We start from the raw sequence: 27,277 nt of genomic DNA, 5'->3' as shown, positions 1-27,277 counted from the left end.
GAGATAAGGGCTTTCTGTAGGAATTTTTCTTTCATAGTAGGACCCTACGTACCGAATGATGACTCCGTTTGGACATTTTGCAAAGTTTTGATCAAAATGGTTGATCTAATTCTTTCAAGAACTTTCACTGAAGCAAACTTAAATGAGCTGGAAATATTAATTCAATCACATCATCGTTTATATCAAGAACTGTTTAATGACAACCTTAAACCTAAACAGCATTTTCTTCTGCACTACCCTAAAGTAATACGTGAATGTGGCCCTATTGAAAGAATGATGTGCTTTCGAAATGAAGCAAGACATCAAAGTTTTGAAGAATATGCCCATGTGATCTCTTCTTGCATTAATGTGGCATACAATTTATGTCTTAAATCATGTTTACAGTTTAGCTTTAATGTGTACAACAAAACGTTTTTCGATGCTAACATTGAAGGCAGCTTTAAGGAGCAAACTCAAAAATTGTCTGACACTGTCCGTTTCAAGAAGATGAAAACGTGTAGTTTGCCCAAGCTATTACGTTTAAAGGCACGCAGTTACGTTTAGGTCAATTTGTATCGAAAACTCAAAATTGCATAATGAGCCTTCTTGAAATAGAGGAATTTGTGAAATATAAAAATAAACTGTTTATGATATGTAGAAATTGGGCGATAGGAGATTTTGAAGAACACACTTGTTAGTATTTGAGGCAAAACAGAGAATAGGTACAATGAGCATTCTGAATATAGATACAATCGATGGATCACCGTTTAGTGTCCTTGAAGTAAAAGGCAAATACTTTTTCAGGAAAAATGATAACTTTGGATAGGTTTATTATAAGAACTAATTAATTATAAGACACAACGAAATTAATGTAATTAGAATTATAATTGGCAAATACATAAAATATGTAAAATCAGTGATCGTTTATTCATAGAGTTTATTTAATTCACAGGCTATTGATTCGTTTTAAAGAAGTTTGAGTTAATTGTATGAAAATCAAATTAATCGGGCCTATTCTGTAATTAGTGACTCTTTGTTACTGGTAAGCTAACAGCCGTCATCAAATCAAAAGGAATTGCGTCAAACAAAATGACTAAAGTTTCTTCACTGGTAACAGGAATGCATCTTACGTCACTAGCCACACCGAGTAGGTCTGATCATTTTATTTTCTATACAATTAATTCAATCTGTGTTTTAAAATGCATCAAGAATTTATAGAAATGGCCAGAATAAAATTTATAAATTACTTTCAATGAAAAGCTAAATGGGGAATAATGCATTTTATTATAATAAATAACGGGTTCCATATTTGCGATGGATCGAATTCTATAAAGCTGATTGTAAATTTTCATAATGCTGCCTTATGAAAAAGGTATGATATCTGTTTGACGAAATTCAGTTAAATTCATAAGGCAAACTAATGAAATGCTTACCGATTTCTTGTGGCAAATAAACATAAGGCAAAACGATGAATCTCGCTAGATTTTTTACCTCAGTGTAGATCATGATTTTCCGAACAGAGTTCACGATTCTATGACTTTTGTTGCATTTCCAGGCGTTACGTTTATTTTGTGGAACAATGTTCACGATTTCATGATTTTCGTAAACGAAAAATTTACTTGTTCCAAGGTTGAAGAATTTCGGAACGCATTTTTTTCCCGTGACGTATCAATTGGATCACAAACTAGCGTCGTATCTATTGGGCATAAATTTTCAAGAACGGCAACTGGATACATTCCCGGGCTGAATTGAGATCATTATAAACGGCACTAGGATTAAACGGTCGTGCAATTTGATGAGCGTAACGAGTCCGGTGTGAATTTGTTTCCATTTGTACTGCAATGTGCTTTATGAGCTTCATGATCCAATTCCCTTGCGTATTCGTCCGGAGTCGTTGTCACGATTCAGATGCGAATAGTTTCCTGTTTGCGTTTCGTTCCTCGGAATCAGGTCCGCTGGACTGGTTGTCCTTCGTTAATGGTGGTGTGTTGGAGTTGGAGGATCGTCATCGTTTCGCTGACCCGGAAGTGTGGTGATTGGTCTTGGGTAAGGATGTCCGGGCTACTGCGGGAGGTCAGTGCAACAACGGGGATGAGGTAAAATTTGGCTGTACATTGATAGCGGAAAACTATTTTATTAGTGTATCCCAGGGCTTGTTGTCCTCTGATATTCCAAGCCTTCCAATCAAGCATTCTGAAAGAAATTTATGGAAAGCTTAGTTATAGGTAGGTAACTCTAAGACTAGAAGGTCCCAAAATAACGTGCTCAACTTTTTGGCTCAGCTCTGGTACTCTCTTCGGTCCCAAGCTAATAGATTCACCCCTCGAAACATAGGAAAATCCACTAACCCCTCATTTTATCTCTCTTTATCAAACTTTCATAACGAATCAAAACAAACATTGCGTATTACTAGGATTTGGACTACAATGGGATACGTTAATCGTTTGCTTGGGACCAATAGGCTAGTCAAGTAGTGAGCCAATTTAAAATCGTTAGTTTCGTATTGATTGTTGGCTGTAGGAGAAGGACAAAGGGAAAAGGATTACGTAACTCTTTGAACATAAGCATTATTTTTGATTTGAAATATACAATATAGGGGAAATGTATGTAATGTCGGCATAAGTGTCCCTAATTTAGGCCCATACATAAATTCAGCAATCGACTAAATTTTCAATAGCAACCAAAAATATCCATTAGTACCGTGCCAATGACGCGTTCATCTAGATACAATTGATAAATAGCAGATTTTTAGCGATGGGCCCAATCTTAGATCCATAGGCCAACATTAGAGCCATTTCCCCTAGAAATGCATAACGGCGGTGGTCGCTACCCGAGTCTTGTCACTATTATGAAGTCATAAAAAGTAACAAGGACTAAAATGTGATCCTTTGATTACTGGAAAATCCGGATTCCCTAGTTTGAAGTTGTCATGACTAGGGTTCGGTGGTAGATCTTATACCAGTAACGCACCACAAAAAGGTGATCTCCCAACGTTACTGGTTTGGAATGATAACAATTTACAAATGGAACGAACTCACCAAGTTTAGTCAATTGAACCTGAAGGCTGCTTGACATGTGTTGATGTAGAAGTCCAAATTGTAGACGAAGCTTGACGAAGATCAACATGAACTAGCATGGTAGTTGCGCGGAATGTCTTCCGTGGATGTTCCAGAAAGTATAAGCACACTTTCAAAATAACAAAAAAGTCATGTTTTTTTTTTAATTTTTAATAATTTTATTTGGCAAATCATATTTGTATTTGTATTTCAAATGATATTTTACTTTCGTTTAATCAACATATTTAATCATAGCCAAGACTCCTAATTTTTCCTCGAACCTGACCCATTAGCTTCTGCACAGTGGTACTTCCCACAATTTTGACTACTTTTGGCCAATCTTTTTTGAATTTTTGGATGTCGTCCGCTGGTTTTATTAATTTTTGAAGCTTTGCTTTGGTTAAAGCCCAAAAAGTCTCGATTGGCCGTGCCTCCGGGCAGTTCAGCGGATTCATGTCTTTCGGCACGAAACATACATTTTGACTTTTGTATCATTCTAAAGTGTCCTTTGCGTAATGACATAACGCCAAATCAGGCCAAAATACTACTTGACCTTCATGCTGCCTGATCATCGGCAACAATCGCTTCTGGAGACATTCCTTAACGTATTTCTGAGTGTTCATCGTCTCCGTTGTGATGTACGGACTAGATGTTTTACCACACTCGCATATTGCCTGCCAAACCATAACCTTCTTACCGAGTTTTTCGGTAAAAATTGCCTTCTCCGTTTCGGATTTGTCCTTGCCTTCACTTACAGTATAGAATTGTGGTCCGGGAAGCGTTTTGTTATCTAGTTTCACGTACGTTTCGTCGTCCATTATTATACACCCAGAATTACGACACAATAACAAATCGTAGAGTTTACGGGCCCGAGGTTTCACGGACGCGGCCTGTTTTGGGTTTTTTCTGCTTCCGGTATGTTTTTAGCCCAAGTCTTTCTTTGGCACGCATGACGTTACTCGACGATGTCCCTAGTTTTTTCGCAACATCCCAAATGGAAGTCGCTGGTTTTCGTTTGTAGGCATCCCTGATCTTTTTATCGATATCCGGACTTACAGGACCGGATTTCCGGCCACTCTTCGGCGCATCTTCAAACGTACACTGTTCTCTATATTTTTTAATCGCAGTTCGTATCGCTCCGACGCTTACACCCTCTTCTCATTTTCTCAAGGAGAGTCCGCTCACAGTGCACCATTTGTGCACGATACTTTTTCGTTGTTCCGGAGTAAGACCACGCATTTTGACAGGAAACACAAAACTGAGCACTTTTTTGATGCTATGTCATTCAGAAATGAGCAAACAAAAGGACGCAGCCAAAACATGTTGAAATATTTGATTATATTCAAAGTGACCGTTAAAATAAGGTGTGCTTATACTTTCTGGAACAGTCTATAAACAAATGTTCGGATGTATGTAGTCGATTTTTTATGTGCATTGGCAAGCCTTTTCGTGGCCAATAGTCAGGTTCAACACACTTAGAAATTATCGCCGACTTCGGTAATTTTTACTGAAATCTGAATAGCTGAACTTTTCGGTAAAATTTATGCAATTTAATTCAATTGCTTTTCAGTTACTTTGAAACTAAATCCACACTAAAATGACTAGATTTGATCGTTTAAACAAGGTTGAACATGTTTTGAAACTATTTTTCAATTCAATGGACTTTAAAATGAAGGTCAAAATTTTACCAAACGTTCAGCTGTTCTGATTTCGGTAAAATTTACCGAACACGAAAACAAAATCTTAGTGTGAACGCTGCGACTCAACGAATGATGGAACTAATGATGGGATGAATGATGTAACGCCTCATGGAGGTACTACTAGAACTAGATACAATGAGATGCAGCTCTCGCAGGGCTTCTTCTGTCTTCGTGAACTCACTGGGGAACTAGAAATTGTCTCCTGGGCCTGGTTTTGACCAGATCAGCAACCGATTATAAATAACGAAAAAAAAAAAAAAAACAAACGTCAGGTTCGATCACACGCACAGCCTACCAATCGTATACCTGTACATGTTTTCCTATGGAGCAAACTTAAACGACTGTCCAATAGTTTCTACATGTCTGTTTACTCGCGACATATCAACAAACGTCAACAATCGTTAAAAGACACTCCAATAAAATATACATAATAATTTTATAAGATATATCTTTTAGTGAGCAATATTCATCACGAAAACAGGTACCTATATGTTACTGGATTTTCTTATACTAAGTGCAAACTTATATGAATTTCCATTCGTTTCTAGATATCTGTTCCCACCCATGACATCAACAGTAGTATCAAGAGCTTTTCATCATAGCTAGGAAGTTTTCGAGTTGAAAAATTTCTCGACTTCCCTGAGCATAGAGTATGCTGGTACTTGCCACCGTTTATTCTAAAGAAAAATGTCACAGGCTTAGAAAGCTCTCAATCAACAACTGTGAAAGTGCTCAAAGGACACTAAGTCGAAAGCCGGCGTAAAGTCCCAGTAGGGACGTAATAAAGCCGAAGAAGAAGAAGAAGAAGAAGAAGTGATATTCATCATCACCACCTGGTCGCGCCATTCGTATGGGACCAATGAAGCCAAATCCCAGTTACTCCGTGGACTCCATTTGTGCGGTACATCAATTAAGCGCTCAAACGGGGGGAAAGCTGTACCATATTAGATCCACCATGCCGTACTGCGGTATTAGACTGGCCCACAAAAATAAAAGATCGAATTTTGCACGGATCAACCTCTAGATTTGTGCCTTTAGGTGAGAAAACCATTCTCTGAATGTTTTAGCTCATTTGGTTGTAGTATGAGTTGGCGAGTTAGTTTGAATTTTGTATGAGGTTTTTGGATAAAATACATGACAAAATGACACTCCTACACACTAAGATTATTTCACTGTTCGGTAAACAGTTCGGTGATTTTTCACAGATATCCTGTAATTTCACCGAATTTTTCACAGGAAATCTGTGAAAAATCACCGAACTGTTTACCTAACGTATAGCTGTTCTTTATTCTCGATTTGATTCATATATTCAAAACTTGTAGTTCAAATAATGAGTAACAAGTTTGCTGAAGATTGCATCATGAATCCAGTTAGTTTTATTGAGATATTCGCTTTTAAATGTATATGAACATTTCAACCAAACCTCCCATATCAACATTAAACCAAAAGCGCCAGCCCACGTAACGTAAAAAAAAGCTGAAACATTCAGAGAGTGGTTATCGCACCAAAAGACACGAGCCTGGATGTTGGCCTGTGGAAAATATGAACTTTTATTTGTAGTGGTCCCAACTAACATTTTCAGCTTTATAAGCCAACTTTTCCAGCGTTGTGCTATAAAGTAGCTGAAATAAAGCTGCAGATACAGCTACGAGCAGGAGAGAGTTTACTCAACTTTTTCACATTCATTATTCAATTTGTCATTTGCACTGAATAACATCACCCAACAAACGCTAATGTCACTTCTTTGCAAATATTAATCAACTTTAAACTTTTAGCTTCCCAACAAAGCTAATAAAGCGAATATATTACTTATTTGATGGCTTATGCACAACCAACTGTAGAATCGTTGGTAGAAGAAATTAGAGCATTTTATTATCTTTTTGGCACACAAGTCATGGCGCTCTTTTAGGTAGGGATGTCAAAGTATAGAACTACTCAGGGATGTGCATTACAAGATTTATACAAACCACGTTAATTATAAAAGGCAGGACCGATACTACATCCCTCTCTTTCTCAAAACTAATAAATGTTACCAACTTTGTAGTCTTTGAAATACGATGGATGCTTAATCTCTCTTCTTGGACGCAATTTCGTATCAGTTTTCGAGAGTCTCTGTTGGTTGATATTTTCCATTTCCGCTTCTCCTTCATTGGTTGATGTACGGTCCAGATCTGGTTATAACGATTCCTCGCCGTCCTTCTCAGTTTCCAGGTCGCCATCCTTGTTTCCGGTATCCTTGGTATCTGTAAAAAGCTTTTTTAAGTGAGCCACATTGCGGTGAATGACCCTCCCACTCTCCTTTGATTTTATAGTTATGTCTGAGCCATTTCGAGCGACGACACAATACTCCTCAGGGTCGAATGTCGTTGAGAGCTTATTTTCCTTTTGTATGCGCTTTGCAACAACTGTATCACCTTTCGAAATATCATTCTGTTTTGCCCTGCGCCGATTATCAGTATATTCCGATCCTTTCATCTTCTGCAGATGATCGCGATCATAAATCTCCTCCAAGATGAGGGATCCTTTCATCAATAAGCCAGGTAACTTGTCTTTCAGCTTCCTTCCGAACATCAATATTGAGGGGGCGACCCCTGTCGTAGAATGCGGTGTTGAGTTGTGCATGAGCACGAATGTCCTGAGATCCCATTGCCAATCTGCCCCTGGCGTTTCCTGACTGATTTTCAACCTTTTTCCGATGGAACGGTTAATCCTTTCCACTTCCCCATTCGCCTGAGGCCAATTAGGTGTTGTTCTTCTGTGTTCAATGCCAAACTGTTTACAAAAATCTTGGAGTTCATTGCTGATGAACTGGGGGCCGTTATCGGTTTTTATGGACTCAGGCATTCCGAAACGGCAAAACGTTTCATGTAGAGTCTTCACAGTCAAATGTGCCGTAATTTGCTTCATGATTATCACTTCGGTGAAACGACTAAAGTAGTCCACAATCACAAGCAGGTTATGACCGGATGGTAACGGGCCGATGAAATCAATTGCAAGATCGGCCCAAGCTTTTTCAGGTAATTTGGTGCGGTTCAGTGGCTCAGGAGGATTTAGTGTTGATACTAGAGTACAGTTTTTACACTTCTTAACGAATAACTCAACTTGCTTATCCATCCGTGGCCACCACACCTTTTGACGAAGCCTTCTCTTCATAGCCACCATTCCCGGGTGAGATTCGTGGGCGATTTCCAATACTCGTGACTTTAGCCGCTCTGGAATGACTAACCTATCTCCTCTCAACAGTAAGTTTTGAACTCGATACAACTCTGAGCTAAACGGTTTGAATTCCTTAGTAATTTCATTCCATATTCCAGTTTCCAAACTCTGTTGAACACTTTGAAGCACTGCATCTTTCAAGATATTCTCTTCGACTTCTTCAACAGATACCGCTAAGAAATCCAGATAAAGCCAATTGTAATATGCAACCTTCATCCTATGATCTGTATGCTACAGGATTGGTCACTGATAATCGAGAAAGCGCATCGGCCAAATTGTTTGCTCCCGGCTCATACACCACATCAAAATTGTACGTCTGCAGACGCAATACCCACCGTTCTATCCTGGCACAAGGCTTGGATCGCTCTTTAAACAGGAACTTTAAAGGTTTACAGTCAGTTATTAGTTTAAATATTTTTCCGAGCAGATATAATTTGAACCTATCGACGGCCCAAACCAATGATAGCGCTTCCCTCTCCGTTTGAAAATATTTTCTTTCGACCTCTGTCAAAGACTTGCTTGCGAACGATATGATTCTCCTTTTACCACCTGCATCCTGTTGAAGCAAAACAGCGCCCAATCCGCTGGGACTCGCATCGGCTATTACAATACAGAGATCGTTGGGAATAATAATAGCCACTGTGCTTCTCGGGCAATGCATGATGGGCTGCCTTTGAGATGCCCACGACGTCCACATCCAAAACAAATCCTGTTGTCATTGTTTGGTTGTCGCCCGCCAGTCGGTCCGACAAAAGCTTGATTTCCGGGAGCCAACCAATTTCTTTTGGCCTCGAATCTGAACCGCGGTTGGTCTTGAAAGTTCTGCCGGCGAAAATGCCCTTGGGACTGGAATGAACGGTTGCTTGTTGATTGGAATGCAGGTTTTGTCGCCTGTGGGATCTGTTGGTTCACCTTATTCACAGCAGTCGATGGTTTACCATCACTTTCCCTTTGAACCATTTCCTTACATTGCTGCTCGACATCCTCAATCGTTTTTCCGATGGCTACTACTTCGTCGAGAGGTCGATCCTTTTCCAGAATTTTCTTGCGAAGAGCTGACGAAATGCATTTTTCCGCGATCTGATCAATGATCATGCTCTCCATCACTGAACTGCCTTCTTGATCAAAATCACACCGACTTGCTTGAACGCGTAGTTTCATTACAAAATCGCCAAAACGTTCTCCTGGAAGTTGCAAAATTTGGCGAAATACATGTCTTTCATACGTTCGTCGTCTGCATGGTTGGAAATGAGAATCAAGTTGTTGAATGGCCACATCATAAAATGGTGGATCTGGAGAAACGTGTGGCACATCGTGCACCCCTGGCAAATTGTCGAAAATGTCCTGCAGATCTGGTCCTCCAAGATGTAGAAGCTGATTCCTCTTCTCGCGCTGGCCAGTATTCCCACTGGCGGCCAAGTAGTACTCCAAGCTACGCTTCCATTTTCTCCATTCCGACGCTAATTGCGACTGATCTACCTTCGCATCAAATTGCTTGACTGGCCTGAATGTCTCCATTGTCTGAGAAAATTTTTACAATTATTAACATTAAAACTCAAAATTCTGTATTTTACCCTTGTCTTCGATAGTGCTTTAACTATTCTATCAATCACGCTCAAAACAAAAATAATATCACGTACACTCTTCACTTTTTTTTTGTTCTATGTGCAAGCCATATATTAACCGTTACCCTCCGCAAGTCAGTTCAATTCATTGAATTTTCCATTTGTTATTACATTTTAAATCATCTCAAACAGTCACAAGCAATGTCAATCTCAAACAGAAAAACCAGTGTCTAGTCACGCAAATCTAACGCCTTCTTGTGAAATTCTGTTTCATCTTTTGGAACATGACGAGGTCCACAGTTATGCACTAAAATTATCTAAAACACGGCTTCAAGTTTTATTTAGTACTTAACCTAAAAATTAAACTTTGGTGAATCCGGAACGCGGCCCATTTCACCATTTTTTTGTTTCTCGTTTGTCAAATATCTTACAAATAAAATAAACTGAGAATCCAGCACTCGGCCCTTGACTTAGTTAATTTATGTTTTCATTCATATGCTCAATTTATGTTTTCATTTATACTATCACTATTGAAGTCAATTCTGTTATTTGTGACAGGTGAATACGGAACACGGCCCATTTCAACAGTAATGTTCATGTCGCACTTGGCCCTTGACTGAGAACATAAATTCATAAATTTAAGACTTCCGTCATGTTATTACTTGGAATAACTCATGCAAAATCCTTCAATTAATTTCTTCAAAATTTGATTCAATCAGACAGGTGAATCCGGAACGCGGCCCATTTCACCACTGATACCATCTCTTCTACAACGATTAATTGAGAATCCGGCTCTCGGCCCCTGACTCAGGATTTACCTTTTTTTCTCGGTTTCAAATCACTTGCATTGAATTGATTCAGCAAACTAAATATTTCAATTATTAATTATATCAAAATCAACAATCCATCACAATGCCACTTAATAAAGTTTGAATAGTTTTATTTTGACTCACCGAATCGTTGATGGCTTCATGAAATTCCTTGAGGATCTTACTTATTCCTCACATAGGTACCTTCAAGGTATGTGTCCATTTGACCTGCATGCATTTCATTTATGTTCCATTACTTCCATGGTTCATGACAAAAAAAAAATAACATCCGCATAATCTATCCTCACAGACATGCAAGGTATTTACTTCAATGGTATCACTCATACTTCCATTTTTATTATTTATCGATCTTCATCCCTTTTTCCTTTTCCTGGTGCCACACCATTACCACTGCTCCTTTGCATGCAGTTAAAACAGCATGCTCAACACTAAGAACTTTTTTTCTTAATACCTTCACTGGTAAATAGCCACCAAAAACGAATTATCTTCATCTCTTTTGTTAGCACTCTGTTCATTAGTGCCGCACCATTACCACTATTCTTTTCATCGCTGATCCACGAATTCTAGCGGCCATCTTGTTTTCAAAGCCACATAAAATTTCCAGTTAAACTTCCTGTATAATATTCATTAAGACGACGCCATTTTGTTATTTTCATTCACAGCTCAAACGCATTTTCGTACCTTTCCTTATTTATCTCGGCCGTTTTATTATCTTTTATCCCACTGCTACTTTATTTTAACGTTTCCAGCATTTTTACCTAGATTTTTATCATCTTCATCACCTAACACCACATTTTTTTTTGTTTACTTGCAATGCACTTTCGAAGACATTTATTTTTTACCCCGTTCTACTTACTCCAACGCTTCAATCAAAATCAAAACTACCCGGAATAAACTTTCGAGATCATCAGAAAACCACCATAAAGGGTGATACGGTCAAAATTTGGTCAATATCAACTTGACGTATTTCTTTCAATTTTGCATTTAAAAAACCTGAACACCCCTCATTTTCAAGGTGTGTGTGTGTAGAATGTTGCTCCTATTTTGATTTTGGAATTCACTCTTCAGTTGTCAAAATGCCGTCCAAGCAAGAAGAGCAGCGTATCAAAATTTTGCTCGCGCATCGCGAAAATCCGAGCTACTCGCACGCAAAGTTGGCAAAATCGCTAAAAGTTGCCAAATCAACCGTGACAAATGTAATTAAAGTGTTTGGGGAACGTTTGTCGACAGCCAGGAAGTCTGGATCGGGGGGAAATCGAAAACCGGAAGCCGCTGAGACGACAAAGAGAGTTGCCGGTAGTTTCAAGCGAAACCCTAACCTCTCTCTCCGAGATGCCGCAAATAAGCTGGGTGTATCGTCTACAACCGTGCATCGAGCCAAAAAACGAGCCGGACTATCGACTTACAAGAAGGTAGTGACTCCAAATCGCGATGATAAACAAAATACGACGGCCAAAGCGCGATCCCGGAGGCTGTACACGACGATGCTGACGAAGTTTGACTGCGTGTTAATGGACGACGAAACCTACGTCAAAGCCGACTACAAGCAGCTTCCGGGACAGGAGTTTTATACGGCAAAAGGAAGGGGAAAGGTAGCAGATGTTTTCAAGCACATGAAACTGTCAAAGTTCGCAAAGAAATATCTGGTTTGGCAAGCCATCTGTACCTGTGGCTTGAAAAGCAGCATTTTCATAGCTTCCGGGACTGTCAACCAAGAAATTTACGTGAAAGAGTGTTTGAATAAACGTCTGCTGCCTTTCCTGAAGAAACACGGTTGTTCCGTACTGTTTTGGCCGGATTTGGCATCTTGCCATTACGGTAAAAAGGCCATGGAGTGGTACGCCGCCAACAACGTGCAGGTGGTTCCCAAGGACAAGAACCCTCCCAACACGCCAGAGCTCCACCCAATTGAGAAATACTGGGCTATTGTCAAGCGGAACCTAAAGAAGACCAAAAAAAAACTGCTAAGGGTGAGCAGCAGTTCAAGGCAAACTGGCTTTCTGCGGCGAAGAAGGTGGACAAGGTGGCTGTACAAAATCTGATGGCAGGGGTCAAGCGTAAGGCCCGGCAATTCGGATTTGGAAAAGCGGAAGCCTAACTGAATATTTTTCCTGAATTTTATACTAATTGAACTTGAAAAAGAAATTTAATTTGATTTTTTAAATAAATGATTTCACCGATTTACACGCGTTTTCCCTTGACCAAATTTTGACCGTATCACCCTTTAGATTCAGAAATAATCATTCAATTAATCACTGCTCCGAATCACAATAATTATTTTCCTCGTACGCCACTGTAGAATCGTGTCGTTTCGGATATTACACTGATACTTTGGCACGCACGTCTAGTCTCGTTGGTAGAAGAAATTAGTGTATTTTAATATTATCTTTTTGGCACACAAGTCATGGCGCTCTTTTAGGTAGGGATGTCAAAGTATAGAACTACTCAGGGATATGCATTACAAGATTTATACAAACCACGTTAGTTATAAAAGGCAGGACCGATACTACACCAACCACTCTTACTGAATAACATAAACATCAATAGTGCTTTTTCAACAACTAAACAATCTGTACTCAACTAATTAACTGTGTTCGCGCTACTTTGGAAGCTATTTTACAGTCAAATAGGTTTATTTTTAGAAGTGTGCAGTTTTACAGTTTTTACTCTGCTTCTTTACTGCTTCTAGTCGAGAAAAGTGATTGATGTGCACTATTATAAAGCCGCGACACAGCGATCTTGTTGTAGAAGGGCATGAAAATTTGTTCACGTCAGTTCAAAGTGTTGGCGTAGCAAAGTTGGTAGTATCAAGGTTCGCCAATGCGGTCGCCTCGAGTTCGATTCCAGGTTCCGGTACACTGTAAATAATTTGGTGGTGTTGTTTATAACTAATGATACTGCAAATCAACATAATAAATTCCTCAAAAAAAAAAAAAGCGCAAACAATATTTAACCAGGCGTCAAAAGAATGCTGTGTAGAGATTATTGGATAATCGGGTAAAGGTTGAATAAGTGCCTTTCAAGTTCACACACAACTAAACAGCAGGATAACAGCTGTATAGAAGCGTTAATGGATATGCAATAAGAGCTTGTCACAACTCTCCCAACAGCCATAATTAGCTGACTAAGTTCGCTAGATTTGCTTGTATGGAAGTTGAGAAAAGGTTTCCTCATATCGTATAACATTTAAATACAGCTTGAGGCTGTATAAATGAAATGAGTAAAGCGTTTACATTGCGAAAATTGTTAGTTGGGTAGTTGATATCAGCTGCCTGTATTTTGTTGCAATATACGAGCAGAATGCACATAATTAATTAATATCTATATAATACTAACTTGAACCGTGATGCTGTGCAAAGTTGTTCTTTATAGTTTAAGCTACGTTTGCTGAAATTTTGAGCTTAGTCGAGTTTGCTGAACTATTTCTATTCCCGAAAGAGTGAAGGAAGATTATTGCTCCGTACATTTCAACCAATATAAATTTTAAATCAATAGCGCCAGCTCGTGTTACATCCGAATGAGCTGAAATTTTCGGAGAGCGGTTTTCTCACCGAATGGCACAAATCTAGGGCTTGGCCAGTTGAAAAAATGATAAAAAATTCCCCCCATACAAATGTGGGCCAGTCTACTCCGGTATGTATCACTTTTTCATCATCATCAGTTATTGCCGTGCTGTTGATTGTTTACTCAACATTTGCTTATGCTCAGCAATATCAATAAGCGAAACTTCTACCAACAGTTCCAAGCCAAGCCCGGCCAAGTCAGTATCGATTTCTTCGACAGTTTCAAGTGGGGCAGATGGAGTGTATGGATGGAGCCTAGCTGTCTATCAGATGGGGAATGGAAGTTATGTTTATCTGCACTCCCGAGAAATTGTTCTTCTCGTGAATCACGGCGGAATCGATGATGGAGAATGATGATGAATGCGTGTAGATGGAAGAGGGAAGGAGGACGGGATCAAATAATAGGCCAGTCAAATCAAAAGATGAATCAATCCGGTAGTTGATAGGTATCCGAATGATCAGCGATGAAAGTCGGTAAGTCATGGCATGACGAGCGGGAGGAAGTTATACTTTTGTGCTTTTACAAATTTTATAAAAACAGTTTGTTGGTGGTTTGGTCGGAAAGTAAAATTTATACAGAAGCCAGTTTGGATGCTCCAATGCCGGGAGAGAAATTTCAAGTATTTTCTGTATAAATAACTGCGGGCTACCATGTCGGTATACGTACGCACAGGCAGCTGACAGGGCAGTAATGGGTGGTAAATGATGGTCGGTGGGGAATGGGATATATCAAGACGACGTTTGAAACAAGAATGCATTTGATGAAGGGTAATATTAGTGAAGCCACACACGAACTGTTACAGATAAATATTACGAATCCAAACGGCGATATGACTTTAAGTATGACCATGAATGGGAACGGACTTTTCGTGTGTGGAAAATTTTCCCATGTATAAACAAAATTAAATACGCTGAAATCCATTGAAACATATCTGAGTTTTTAAGAACCTAACAAAACCTTTAAAACTGACAGAAGACGCTTCAGAGGGTTAACGTTCTTTGATAAGTCAAAGATTTTAAAACATCAATTACATATATTCAAATTCAATTTGGTTAGATGGCAACTTTCTCATACTAAAAACTCCCAATATCTGCACTACTGAGAAAAAGCACGCGTTGAAACGGGAATATTCCGGCGCCGGATCCTCCCAGGCAAGGTCAGCATGATAAGAAGATATTAAAATTAATAAACATAACCGATATCGGCACGCAGTGAAAGAGGAAAAAATGCAAGCAAAGACGCCCGAACATGGCTTTAGCTTTGGGAGCGCATAATTTACTTACCGGGGGGAACGCGCCGCCACTCACTCGCAGTTGGGGGGATCCGTAACTCTGGGCGCATAAAGAACTTACCTCTCCCCTCTGATCTTGTGCATTTGTGTGCATCAGCCGGTCGTGGTGGACGGTCGGCAAAAGATCCAAATGCAGCCGCATGCACAAAGCGCTTAAAGTAATTGCATGCCTAACTGTGATAATATACATGAAATATGCTTAACAACAATCTAGCCTTCCTTTCCTTCGGGATTTGGCCGACCGACCGACCGACACAACGTGGTTATCGTTCAGGTAACGGCTACGGGTATGAGTCAGTGAATGTTATCATCGAAAGTTTTTGACTCAAGTAGAGCAGTTAGAACCGGTTCCAACTGATCTAAACGATCCTCAGCGAGAGCACGCAGCGATGGTGGCCGGAGAGTCCTCCCCAAGAGATGCAAGAACACTGCTGGTTCTTTGCGATGTGGCTCCTCTGGGCTGCTGGCGTCCTCTGTCAGAGGCCACAGCAGTGGTAAACGATTAAATTCATGTTTTATTTACATTACATCTGCATGCACACGCGCTGAAACGGTTTTGTCCTACCAATGGGATGTGGTTTTGGACGTGGACGTGAACGCCGTCCTGGTTTTGCGAAGATATAGGTTGTTTGCACGGGGAGGGAACTTCAATGTAGATTAGTCAAGTTTCAGGGCTGAGCGCACGCACCTCTATAACGTGTAGACTTGCCTAGTCGTCATCCGTTCTAGAGTAGCATGACAGGGCCACGCGGTGTAATTATTGTGGAATGTTTAATGAATCTTCTATGCACACAGAAAAAAAAATCTGAATTTTATCTGTAGCGTAATCGCTCTTTTTGAGCTATAGTTCGTATCTGTTGGCATAAGAAATGGTTCAATGACCTGAATCTGAAATTGTAGATACTAGTTGACAAAACATTCAACATTTATCGCTATGGTAATGGACTTGATTGCTTTCGTCTTCGTTGGCTTTATTACGTTACTACTGGAACTGTACGTCGGCCCTGAACTTAGTGTTCTAAATGCACTTCCACAGTTGTTAATTAAGAGCTTTCTAAGCCAGGACCATTTTTGCATTAGTATAATTGTGTTGCATACTCTATGTCTAGGGAAGCGGAAATTTTTCAACCGGAAAAATTCCTAAACCGGACCGAGAATCGATCCCAGCCGCATCCAGCGTGGTCTTACTATATAGCTGCGCCTTTACCTACTGAGCTAAGGGAGGCCCCTGCATGAGTTGTCCAATCTAAATCTCAGACATGGCGGATGTTGAGCAATAGGATACTGCACACTGACGTCATGAATGAATACGATGAACTCCCGTTCATCGGTTTGACAGCCAGCAGTGGTTTTTTTTCTACATTGATAAGTGTTTGGTTCAGTTCGGGATGTTTTGGCTGGACGCGATCTGGAGTTTATGAAACTCATATATGTTTCCCTTAAGAATATTAACCTTAGATTGTTAGTTTGATTAACTTGTGTTTAGTTTGTATTTTGTGTGTTTGGTTTTTTTTAAATTTTGTTTTGGTAATAATTGTAAAATTATACAGCTGATAATAAGTTGAATAGAAATAAGTTCATGTTTTAGAAATAGTGAAATCTCCTCCTCCCTCTCCCCATCCATAAAATTGTAAATCTCCTCTAACCTCGAGACGACCGCGAGTATTCGGTTCAATCCCTGTAACTCTAGATTTAAGATCAGAATTAAGTATGTATAAAGAAAATGATAACTTGGCTCTGTAAAGTTTATTCGATTGAGCCTGTACAAAAAATCAATTAATAAAAAAAAAGTGTTTGGTATAGTAAAATATTAGGCACTTACCCCAGGGCTTCCAAAACTTGTTTCGGGGCTACCAGATGGCCAATGTAATCCAAAACAGATTATATGCATTGTCCACAACATTTTGAGAAAAATGATATGTCGCTCAATAGGTTTCAGATGTAATGAAACATTTCTCACATCCCCCAGGGCTTCCTAAACCTGCTCTGGAACCGCCATATGATCCAGAAAAGATGATATGGCCTCTTCTGGATTTTTCCACAAAATTCTGAGAACAATGATATGTCGCTCGATAGGTTTATGTTGTTGTGAAAGATTGACCACTTCACCCAGGGCTTCCACCGGGATTTGTGAAGTAAAGACTGTACTCGAAAAAAAAAATCCAACAGACAAAAATGATCACCAAAAACTCATTTTAAATTGGATATTTTTGAAACTTTCAGGGAATAAATAAACAAATATTAGCTATGTTTTTGCAAAGTTGTTTTATTCAATCTCCTTTCCTAGGCTAAATGCTCGCACCTTGGACTTAACGCTACCCATAAAATCCTGTGTAACACTTGCTCCATCTTTCATACATACTTTCATCCACTCTTTCTTCAAATGCTTGTTGTTTTTGAAGACCTTCCCTGTTTTCCGGAGCTTGCCCGACGTAATCGCCCGGAATTTTTTCTATTGGGCGAAGTTCTAGCGAGTTTTGAGGATTTGCCTCCTTCGGCACAAAAACAACATCGTTGACTTCGTACCACTCCATCACCGGTTTCGCGTAATGGCACGATGGACAAAACAGGGTGTCACCTTCGTGGGATCGGGGAAAGGCCAACAAGCGTTTCTGGAGGCATTATTTTTTATATATTTCGCCGTTGATAGTGTCGGTCGTTATGTACGGCTTGCTGAATTTGCCGCACCCACAGATCGCCTGCCACACTAAGTACTTCTTGGCCTTGTCGGCCTTCTTCTTCCGGAACTTCTCCGGAACATCCAGACGGGACTTGCCGTCGAAAAACTCCAGGCCGGGGATCTGCTTGGCGTCCGCTTTAATGTTTTAATGTACATCTCATCATCCATTACGATGCATTTCGGCTACACCAACCACTCGCGGTACAGCGTCCTGGCGCGGGATTTGGCCACTGTATTCTGTTTATCGGACGAATTGACCTTCTAGCCCACGTATCGAATCGAAAGGTTCGGATTGCGCTTGAAGTAATCCCTCACCTTCCTTGCGTTCACGGGGTCGGTCGTTTTCGCTTTTCTTCCGCTGCCAGCTTGCCGCTGGGACATAATCAAATTGTCGATTCCAAACTGTTTCGCGATCCACCTGTGGGACTGGCCTGGATTTTCCACGACTGCTCCCACATTTGTTGTCGATGTACTTCTTGCTTGAAAGCCATGTCGATAACCACTTGACAGATTGTGACGAGATTTTGCACATGTGAACATTACACTCTAAACTAGTTTCACTCAAAATTTCATCGGTTTTTACCCATGCAATAAAAGTTATACACAAAAGAAAGTACAATCTTTATGTCAAATTGATCTTAAGTTTATTCAAATACTTGCAGCATGACGAAGTGGGATTAGTATTCCAACCACCAAACAAGTTAGACGTAATAAACAGTAGCTCCTAACAACAACTAGTTTTACTTGTTGGCCTTGGTTACGGATATAACAATTGGCCGACAAGGAAAAGTTTGGAAACATCTCGAAGACCCTCAAGTGTCTCGAAGCCTCAAGCAAGAAAATGTCCGATGTGGAACTCCGGAACGCCATCCTGTAGCTAACGAATCGCATCACGAGGCAGCGGCAGCCAATTGAAAACCTGGAAAATTGGGGAAATCCGATTACTGGCAGTGCGAAGTTTATTGAGTCCTTGGCAAGCGATCTGTCCAAGCTCAAAGCGGACCAATGCAAAGCTCTCCGTTTTGTCTGTGGACTCAAATCGACTGATCTCGAAGCTGGAAGTCGACGAAACCGCAGTCAACGAATTGGGAGAAGCCGCCAGCAAGGTAACCCTGGAGAACCTCGTGGAAGAATCAACTTTGTATCTCGCAACCAGGATAATCCTCCTTCTAAGAAGAACCAAAATTTGCCGAAAACGCCATGTTGGAAGTGTGGCGACCAGCACTATGTTCGTGAATGTCCGTTCGCTTCACATACCTGTTCCAGATGCAAGTAAAAAATGGTGCAGCAGTAAAACTTCAACACGACTCAGCGTCCGACATCACCATCATCTCAGAAGAGACATGGATCAGTATCGGACAACCACCCACTCAACCGACGGAAGAATCTGCATTCACAGCTTCTGGTGGCAACCTCAACCTTCTCGCCGAGTTCCAGACTGAGATCACCATCGGAAATGTTACCAAGGCTGGTCACAGTTTCATCTCGAGCAGCGCTGAACTCAACGTTCTTGGAATCGAGACTATGGATCGGTTCCATTTGTGGTCTGTGCCGAGGGGGACGACTGTATCTACGATGCAAAAAAGATTGTGTTTTGCCGTGGCTAGCTACGCGCACGGTGAGTAGATAGAAAGAAGATTGATGATGATTCTGAAGATTTCCTGCAAAAAATTGATGAGCGATGCAAGTAGATGCGACAAATGAAAGAAGATTGTTCGAAGATTGATTCGCTAGTGTGAGATTTGTTGACCATCTAAACTTGAGATTTAGCTGTGTCGCCCCCCTCGGTCTGTGCCGATAAGCAGCTTGGTTAACGTCGTTCACCATCGTTCCTATCAGTTCACCAAATCAACTCAAGTAACAGTTTCCAGAGGTATTCCGAAGCTACCATAAACCAGACTAGTTCATGTTGATCTTCGTCAAGCTTCGTCTACAATTTGGACTTCTACATCAGCACATGTCAGGCAGCCTTCAGGTTCAATTGGCTAAACTTGGTGAGTTCGTTCCATGTTGTTAATTTTTATCTTTTCAAACCAGTAACGTTGGGAGATCACCTTTTTGTGGTGCGTTACTGGTATAAGATCTACCACCGAACCCTAGTCGTGACACCTTCAAACTAGGGAATCAGAATTTTCCAGTAATCGAAGGATCACATTTTAGTCCTTGTAACATTTTATGACTTGATAATAGTGAAAAGACTCGGGTAGTGACCACCGCGCGTTATGCATTTCTATATTGTATATTTCAAATCAAAAATATTGTTTATGTTCATAGATTTCACATAATCCTTTTCCCTTTGTCCTTCTCCTTTTCCTTTCCCTCTTCTCTTTTCAGAAAGCGAGTAATGGCGATATAGCCATAAGTCATAAAAGGCTAGGACGAGAGTTAGTGCTCAACCGTCAGAAGAAAATGGAGCATCACTTAACCTTTCTAGCTTTGATGCTTCCAACGACCAACCAATCATATAATTACCAAAATCGGAACGTACGGTACGAGATGTCCACGTTTCATCCATTTATTGGATTCTGAAACATCGTGTTTAAATCTTCGATTTAAACAGGCCCGATGTTTTCTGAATCATCTTGCCCCTTAAATGCTGCACAGGTCGTTTTGATATGTGTGACGCATCTTCGATGTGAAACATACATCAAATAGACAAGAAAAATGATGTAGGTATATATATATCATTTTCCAGGATGCTTTCAAGAACTGGCTGTGTTGGTGTTAGATAAGATAAGATAAACTAATTCCTATTCCGTAATTTCTTAAAAATGGTAGGGGAAAAGTTGGCTTCGGCAATACCTTAACCTATTATCGTTAGGGGGGTAAACTCAAATTTGGCCAATAGTTGCTCTGAAACACAATGTATCCACATGCCAAAATTGAGCTCCCAAGGACGTTGTTTACCCCCCTGACGATAATAGGTTAAGGTTTTGCCGAAGCCAACTTTTCCCCTAGTACATACATGAATATTAAAGTAAAATGAATTGAGAATTTTAATAATTATTCTATGTGTCACCAAATCGAACATTGATATTTCATTAAAACGCCAGAAACTATAATTGGACCAAAAGTTTGTCTATATAGAAAACTACCAAATAGGGGAAATGGCTCTAATGTTGGCCTATGGATCTATGATTGGGCCCATCGCTAAAAATCTGCTATTTATCAATTTTATCTAGTTGTACGCATCATTGAGACGGTACTTATGGATATTTTTGATCGTTATTGAAAATTTAGTCGATTGCTGAATTAATGTATGGGCCCAAATTAGGGGGATTTAGGCCAACATTACATTCATTTCCACTAATCAAAAGTATCGAGCTCATGGACCAGCTTCGAATCTCCCTGTCTTCAAAATAAAATCGTAATTAAAGACCTTGAAAAACTTACCTAGATTCATTTCGAGAGGAAATTAGGACTTTCCTGATAACGGAGTTAGATATAAAATCAAGAATAAGTCCTAAATTTAACTTTAATTCTAATCTAATCGAAAAGAATGAATTCCAAACTTGTATGATTGTACCTTGTGTCTTCAACTACAGATAATTTTACTAATGTCTTGGTTTATATGAAGAACTTTTGAATATTTCCTGCTGTCTAGGAAAGATGTCTGAAAGAATATCCCGTATCCAATGCAACGTTTTCTGAACATCTACAAAACTCCATAAAGTTTTACAAAATTTCTTCAACTTCTATGAGCTCCCTGAATTTATTCCTAATTTTTTTCTACGAAATCTGAACATCTTTGAACTTCTGGAAAGACCCCATCATCAACAAATATTCCTAAAACATTTCGAAAGTTCAGGTTGAAATTTAACGAAGTTCCCAAAACTTCCAAGAAGTTCATTGAGCTTTTTTGAAGAAAAATCTCTGACAAGCTGCAACGAAGTTCCCTTAACTGAAGCAAGAATCCCTGAACATCTTAGAAGATTGCTAAAATATTTTTAGATCTTCTACAAAATTCCCTGCGCTTATATGAAATTTTATCTAGCTTTTCAAAATGCTTGAAATTTCCAAAACTTCTACAACGTTTGCTGCACTTCTACGTTTCTCATTGATTTTCCATGAAGTTCATTGTGTGGAGTTTCTTGAAATTGTACGTAATTCCCTGAACTATTCCAAGCTCACGAGGCTTTAAAAAAGTGAAATTATATGAAGATCCCCGATTAATAATGAGGTTCCCTAAAATTAAATTATGTATAAATTCTACAAAGATTAATCAACGTGTAAGAGTTTCCACTTATTTATTGCGTAGAAGTGAACTTTTTCAAAGCTCGCTGAGTTTCTACGAATTTTCCTGAAGCTCTATGAAGTTCCCAGAATTTCTACTAATTATCGTTAATTTTTACGATTTTCCCTGACCTTCTTGAAAGTCTTTGAAGTTTTACGAAGTTTCCTGGGGTTAGAGAAAAATCCCCGAACTTGTAGAGCTCTCGACATTGTTTCTTCTAGTCTAGAACATTGAGAAAAGTAGACATTTATTAAAATCAATAAAAATATATGGTAAACTGCTTGACTAAATACCGGTGTTTGAAAAAACACTCAAAATTCTTAGGGGGGCGGGGGGGGGGGGGATCTAGATAATTCAGGAGGGGGCCTAGCCCCGTTGGCACCCCAATTAGCTACACCAATGCCCATGCCTCAGAACCCAGACCTGCTGAGGTGAGAGGTAATATCGCGCTATATAATGTTTCTAGGAAAATAAGTAACATTGACAGATTCTCTTTGTCGACTTTCTCTTTGTATCCCAACGGCCATGTTAAGATATTCCCAGGTATTTTCAGCACACATATCGATAAACGAAGCTTTTATCTAGCATCTAATACGACAAACACAACGGATATGTGCTCAAGTTATTGACGAAAGAGAAAGTCGACGAAGAGAATCGATCAATGTTACATAGGACCTAATGCAATGTTCAGCTTGAACTGAAAAAAATACACTGTTATAGTTATTGTTATTGTCAACAAATAGACGTCGAAAGCTTCCGAAAACGTTCACTAGGACCGCTGTAATAACCAAAAGGGTTTGTTCGATTACTAAGTGGACCATGGTTTATTATAACCAGACAGTTGCGCTGCACTCCCTATTGAAAAGTACTGTTTATCGCTTGGTTTGTTTTGCTCTGTGCATTTGCACACCCGGTTTCTTATCGCATATATCGTAAACAAGGACTCAAAGCATCAGTCTCGAAAGTTGAAAAGTGCTCCATTGTTTCGGTCTGCATACTAATCGGTGGTGCCGTTGAATTGGATAGAGAAATGCGTCTCGGTTCTCTCAGTGGTCTCTAAAATTGAGGAATCGATTGATGTGTACGCCCTGGTTCAATTCCGGCTTTAGTGAAGGTACAGTTAGCAGCAGAACCATAAGTGTTGTGGTAGGAAATTCATAGTGTTTGCAGTCGTACTGGCTCGGGGTGTGTTTACTATAAGTTTTCGCTTTTGTAAACTACTCAAGTGGTTTCAATTTAGGAAAAATCCTTTTTTATCATTCAACTTCTGCTTGGGTTTGGAAAATATTGGTATCATGAATTCATGTAAGGCTTGCGGTGGGATCTTTGATCGATCCGAAAAGTGCGTACTGTGCAGTGGGCTTTGTGATAAAGTTTTCCATCCCGGTTGTGTCGGACTGAATGTGACGAATTTCAAGGCATGGACTGCAAATGTTGGGTTGCTGTGGTTCTGTGAGACCTGCAGAGTAAACTTTAACCCTATCCTCATGAATCATGAGGCCGTCATCATGAAGACAATGCGCGATCTACTTCTGCGCGTCGATTCATTGGATCTTCGAGTGGGTCAGTTTGGCGAAAATCTCAAATCGCTGAATGGTTTTCTTTCCATGCCGGCATCTGGTAGGCGCGAATCCAATATTTCTACGAGACTGCAACAGTTCCTGGTCGGAGCTGCAATGAATGATTCATCTGAGTTTTACAACAGCATCGATCGGTTCAACCTCGATTCTTCGCTTCTTTCAAATGCGGCTAACAGCACAATCGTAAATGGTGATGAATTATCCATTCTCACTAGCGCGAATGATGTAATGGGAGCAACTACAATTACTGAAGCTACCGTTACTAGTGCCATGACTACAACAACTTCTGCTGCCACTGCTACTTCTAATGTCATCAATGCTACTCCTGCTACAACTACTACTGCTGTAACTACTACTACTGTTACCGGTGCCACCACTGCTACTGCTACTGCTGCTCCTATCACTGCTACTGAAACTGCTGTTATCACTGCTACTGCCACTACTATTAATACTGCTGCTTCCACCGCTCTTGTTGCTTCTACCGCTCCTGCTACTTCTACTCGTCCTGCTCCAGTCGCTTCAACATCTGGCCTTAACAACCGCCCTTCTCCTGACAATCCGTCGGCTGATGACAACTGTCGCTTGAAAGTGGTTTGCAAAAACCGTTTGAGGATACGACGTGAATCCATTGACTCCCTTAAATCGTTCTACGTTACGCCTTTTCACAATGGACAGACAGAGGAAGACATCATCGATTACCTGCGTGAAGTTACGAACACCGATACCTCGAGGATCAATTGTGTGAAGCTAGTGCCCCGCAACAAAAACATCGAAGAATGTACATTCGTATCGTTCAAGCTCTCCGTATCTGACGATTTGGCTTCTATCGTCGGTGACGCAGATCTCCACAAAACCGGCATGAAAGTAATGAATACCGATGTACCTATTAACTCTTGCCATTTTCCTATTTCTACAATTCCATTTCCTGTTGATTCAATTTTTGAACCGACCGTAAAACAACACCATTTAAAGTATGGGGAGATCAAAACTATAGTTTCAAAACATTCGATAAACTTTATGAAGCTTGCTTTGCATAATGCTCGCAGCCTCTGTAGTAACGTAGACAATTATCGACTACTGTTCGAACAGTCAGAATTGAATGTTTTGGGGTTAGTTGAAACCTGGCTCAAACCTTCTGTCACCAACAAATCCGTTGAATTGCAGGGTTATAGAATAATACGATCCGACCGGAAATGTACAAAACGGAATCGTGGAGGCGGCGTTGCTTTCGACTTGAAGAAAAATATCCGGTTCTCAGTTCTTGCCAAGTCTGAATCTAATAGTGAAATCGAATACTTATTTGTTAAGTTAACAAAGGCTAACTTAGTGTGTGGAATTGTTTACAAACCACCCGATGTAAACCTGAACAAAATGAAAGCGGTTTTTGAATTCATCTCAGAAACACTGGCTACTGAGCCTAATGTTGTGTTAATGGGTGATTTTAACGTAAATATTTTAGATGTAAATTCTTCCAAATGTCTTAGTATGTTAGACCAACTGAATACTCTCTCTTTTAAAATAGTGAATCAGTCACCAACACGCCATCAACCCGGAAGCACCCCGTCTCTAATTGATTTTATTGCAGGAAATTGTACATCCAATGTGAATAATACCTACCAGTCTTCTGTTGGTGGTATTAGTGACCACGATTTAATATGTATTGACTATAAATTCAAAAACTCAAAAACTACACCCGAAACCTATTTCCATCGCGATTACAATAACATTAACCAAGATTCCTTTATACGCGATTTACAAGAATTAAATATGGATGCTATCTATTCTTATTGTGATGTAAATGACAAATTGAATTACCTGAATAATGCACTATTGTCACACATAAACCGTTATGCGCCTTTAACCAGAAAACTGGTAAGAGACCCTTCAACTCCATGGCTTAACCAACATGTCCACAGGATGTTCAAAAATCGTTCAGAAGCATATGACTGTTGGAAACGCGATAAAAATAATGCTAAAAAATGGCACAATTTTGTTAAGCTACGCAACATAACTAACCGTACGGTTAAAAACACTAAACGTGAATACTTTGCTTCCCAACTTAGTGCATTTCTTCCTGCTAAAAAACTTTGGAATAATATTAAGCGACTCGGGTTAAAAGGTTCAAATATGAATGTTGGTGGTGGCGATGTCACTGCTGATTCATTGAGTTATTATTTTGTTTCACATTTTGCCCCATCATCGTTTATTGAAACTGAGCAAGTTGATGAACTTTCTGCTAATTTTTTATTCAGAGGTATTACTAGTAATGATATTTTGGAAGAGTTTGCGTCTGCTTCATGTGATTCTGTGGGTACTGATCTCATTCCTCTAAATATTTTGTCCTTACGTGTCACTCTACCTTACATCACAGACTTATTTAATTTTTGTATAACCACTTCAGAATTTCCATGTTCATGGAAAGTGGCTAAGATTGTTCCTATTGGTAAGATTGACAATCCAACTACAGAAAAGGATTATCGACCTATTAGCATACTTTGTGCTCGGTCGAAAATTTTTGAATCAATTCTATCCAAACAACTAAACGAATATCTTAATAATCATAATCTGCTATGTTCTTTACAATCTGGTTATCGTAAGAACTGCAGCACGATTACAGCTCTTATAAAAATTGAAGACGATTTAAGAAATGCTCTTGATAAAAAAATGTTAACCGCGATGGCGCTCTTAGATTTCAGCAAAGCATTTGATTCAATTGATCATCGGAAACTCTGCAATAAACTCGCTTGTTGTTTTAAAATTGGTAATTCCTCAATGAATTTAATTGAATCATATTTGGCTGGCCGATCACAGTATAATGAATTTAATAACATGCAATCCAATTACGTGCATTTTCTGAGTGGGGTTCCTCAGGGATCCATCCTGGGACCCCTACTTTTTTCTATGTTCATCAATGATATGCCCAACGTTTTATCAAATTGTAAATTTCACTTATATGCAGATGACTGTCAACTATACATCTCTTGCAAATTGAATAATATTTCTGAAACTATATCATTATTAAATAGTGATATAGAAAATATCTTAAAATGGTGTGAAACTAATGGTCTTATTTTGAACAGGGCAAAAACACAAACTATTATTTTTAGATCAAAACGAACTGGTATTCAGGATATCCCATTAGTTAAAGTGGGTGGTGATATCATTATGTATTCTGACACAATTAAAAACCTTGGTATTGTAATGGATTGTAACCTCAACTTTAATGCTCAAGTCAATGCTGTGTGCAGCAAAGTTTATTGTACGCTTCACTCCCTAGTTTTGTTACGTCACTCCACGCCTCAACATATCAGACTTCAGCTTGCTAGATCCTTGATCATTCCGTTATTTTTGTACGGGGATATTCTCTTTAGTTTAACTTCTAAGACAAATACAAAGAAATTAAACTTGGTATTTAATGCCGTTACCAGATACGTATACGACCAGCGGAAATACGATCACATTTCTAACTTTTCTAATTTATTACTCGGCTACGATTTCGTCAACTACATGAAACTTAGAATGTGTATTCAAACTTTTAAAATTTTAAACGAAAGTCCGATATATCTTCGAAACTTCTTTATT

Source organism: Ochlerotatus camptorhynchus, unplaced genomic scaffold (genome assembly GCF_037179485.1).
Source record: "Ochlerotatus camptorhynchus isolate MF236.1 unplaced genomic scaffold, CSIRO-AGI_Acam_v1.1 ptg000282l, whole genome shotgun sequence".
Taxonomy (NCBI): Eukaryota; Metazoa; Arthropoda; class Insecta; order Diptera; family Culicidae; genus Ochlerotatus; species Ochlerotatus camptorhynchus.
This window is presented reverse-complemented; position numbering follows the sequence as displayed.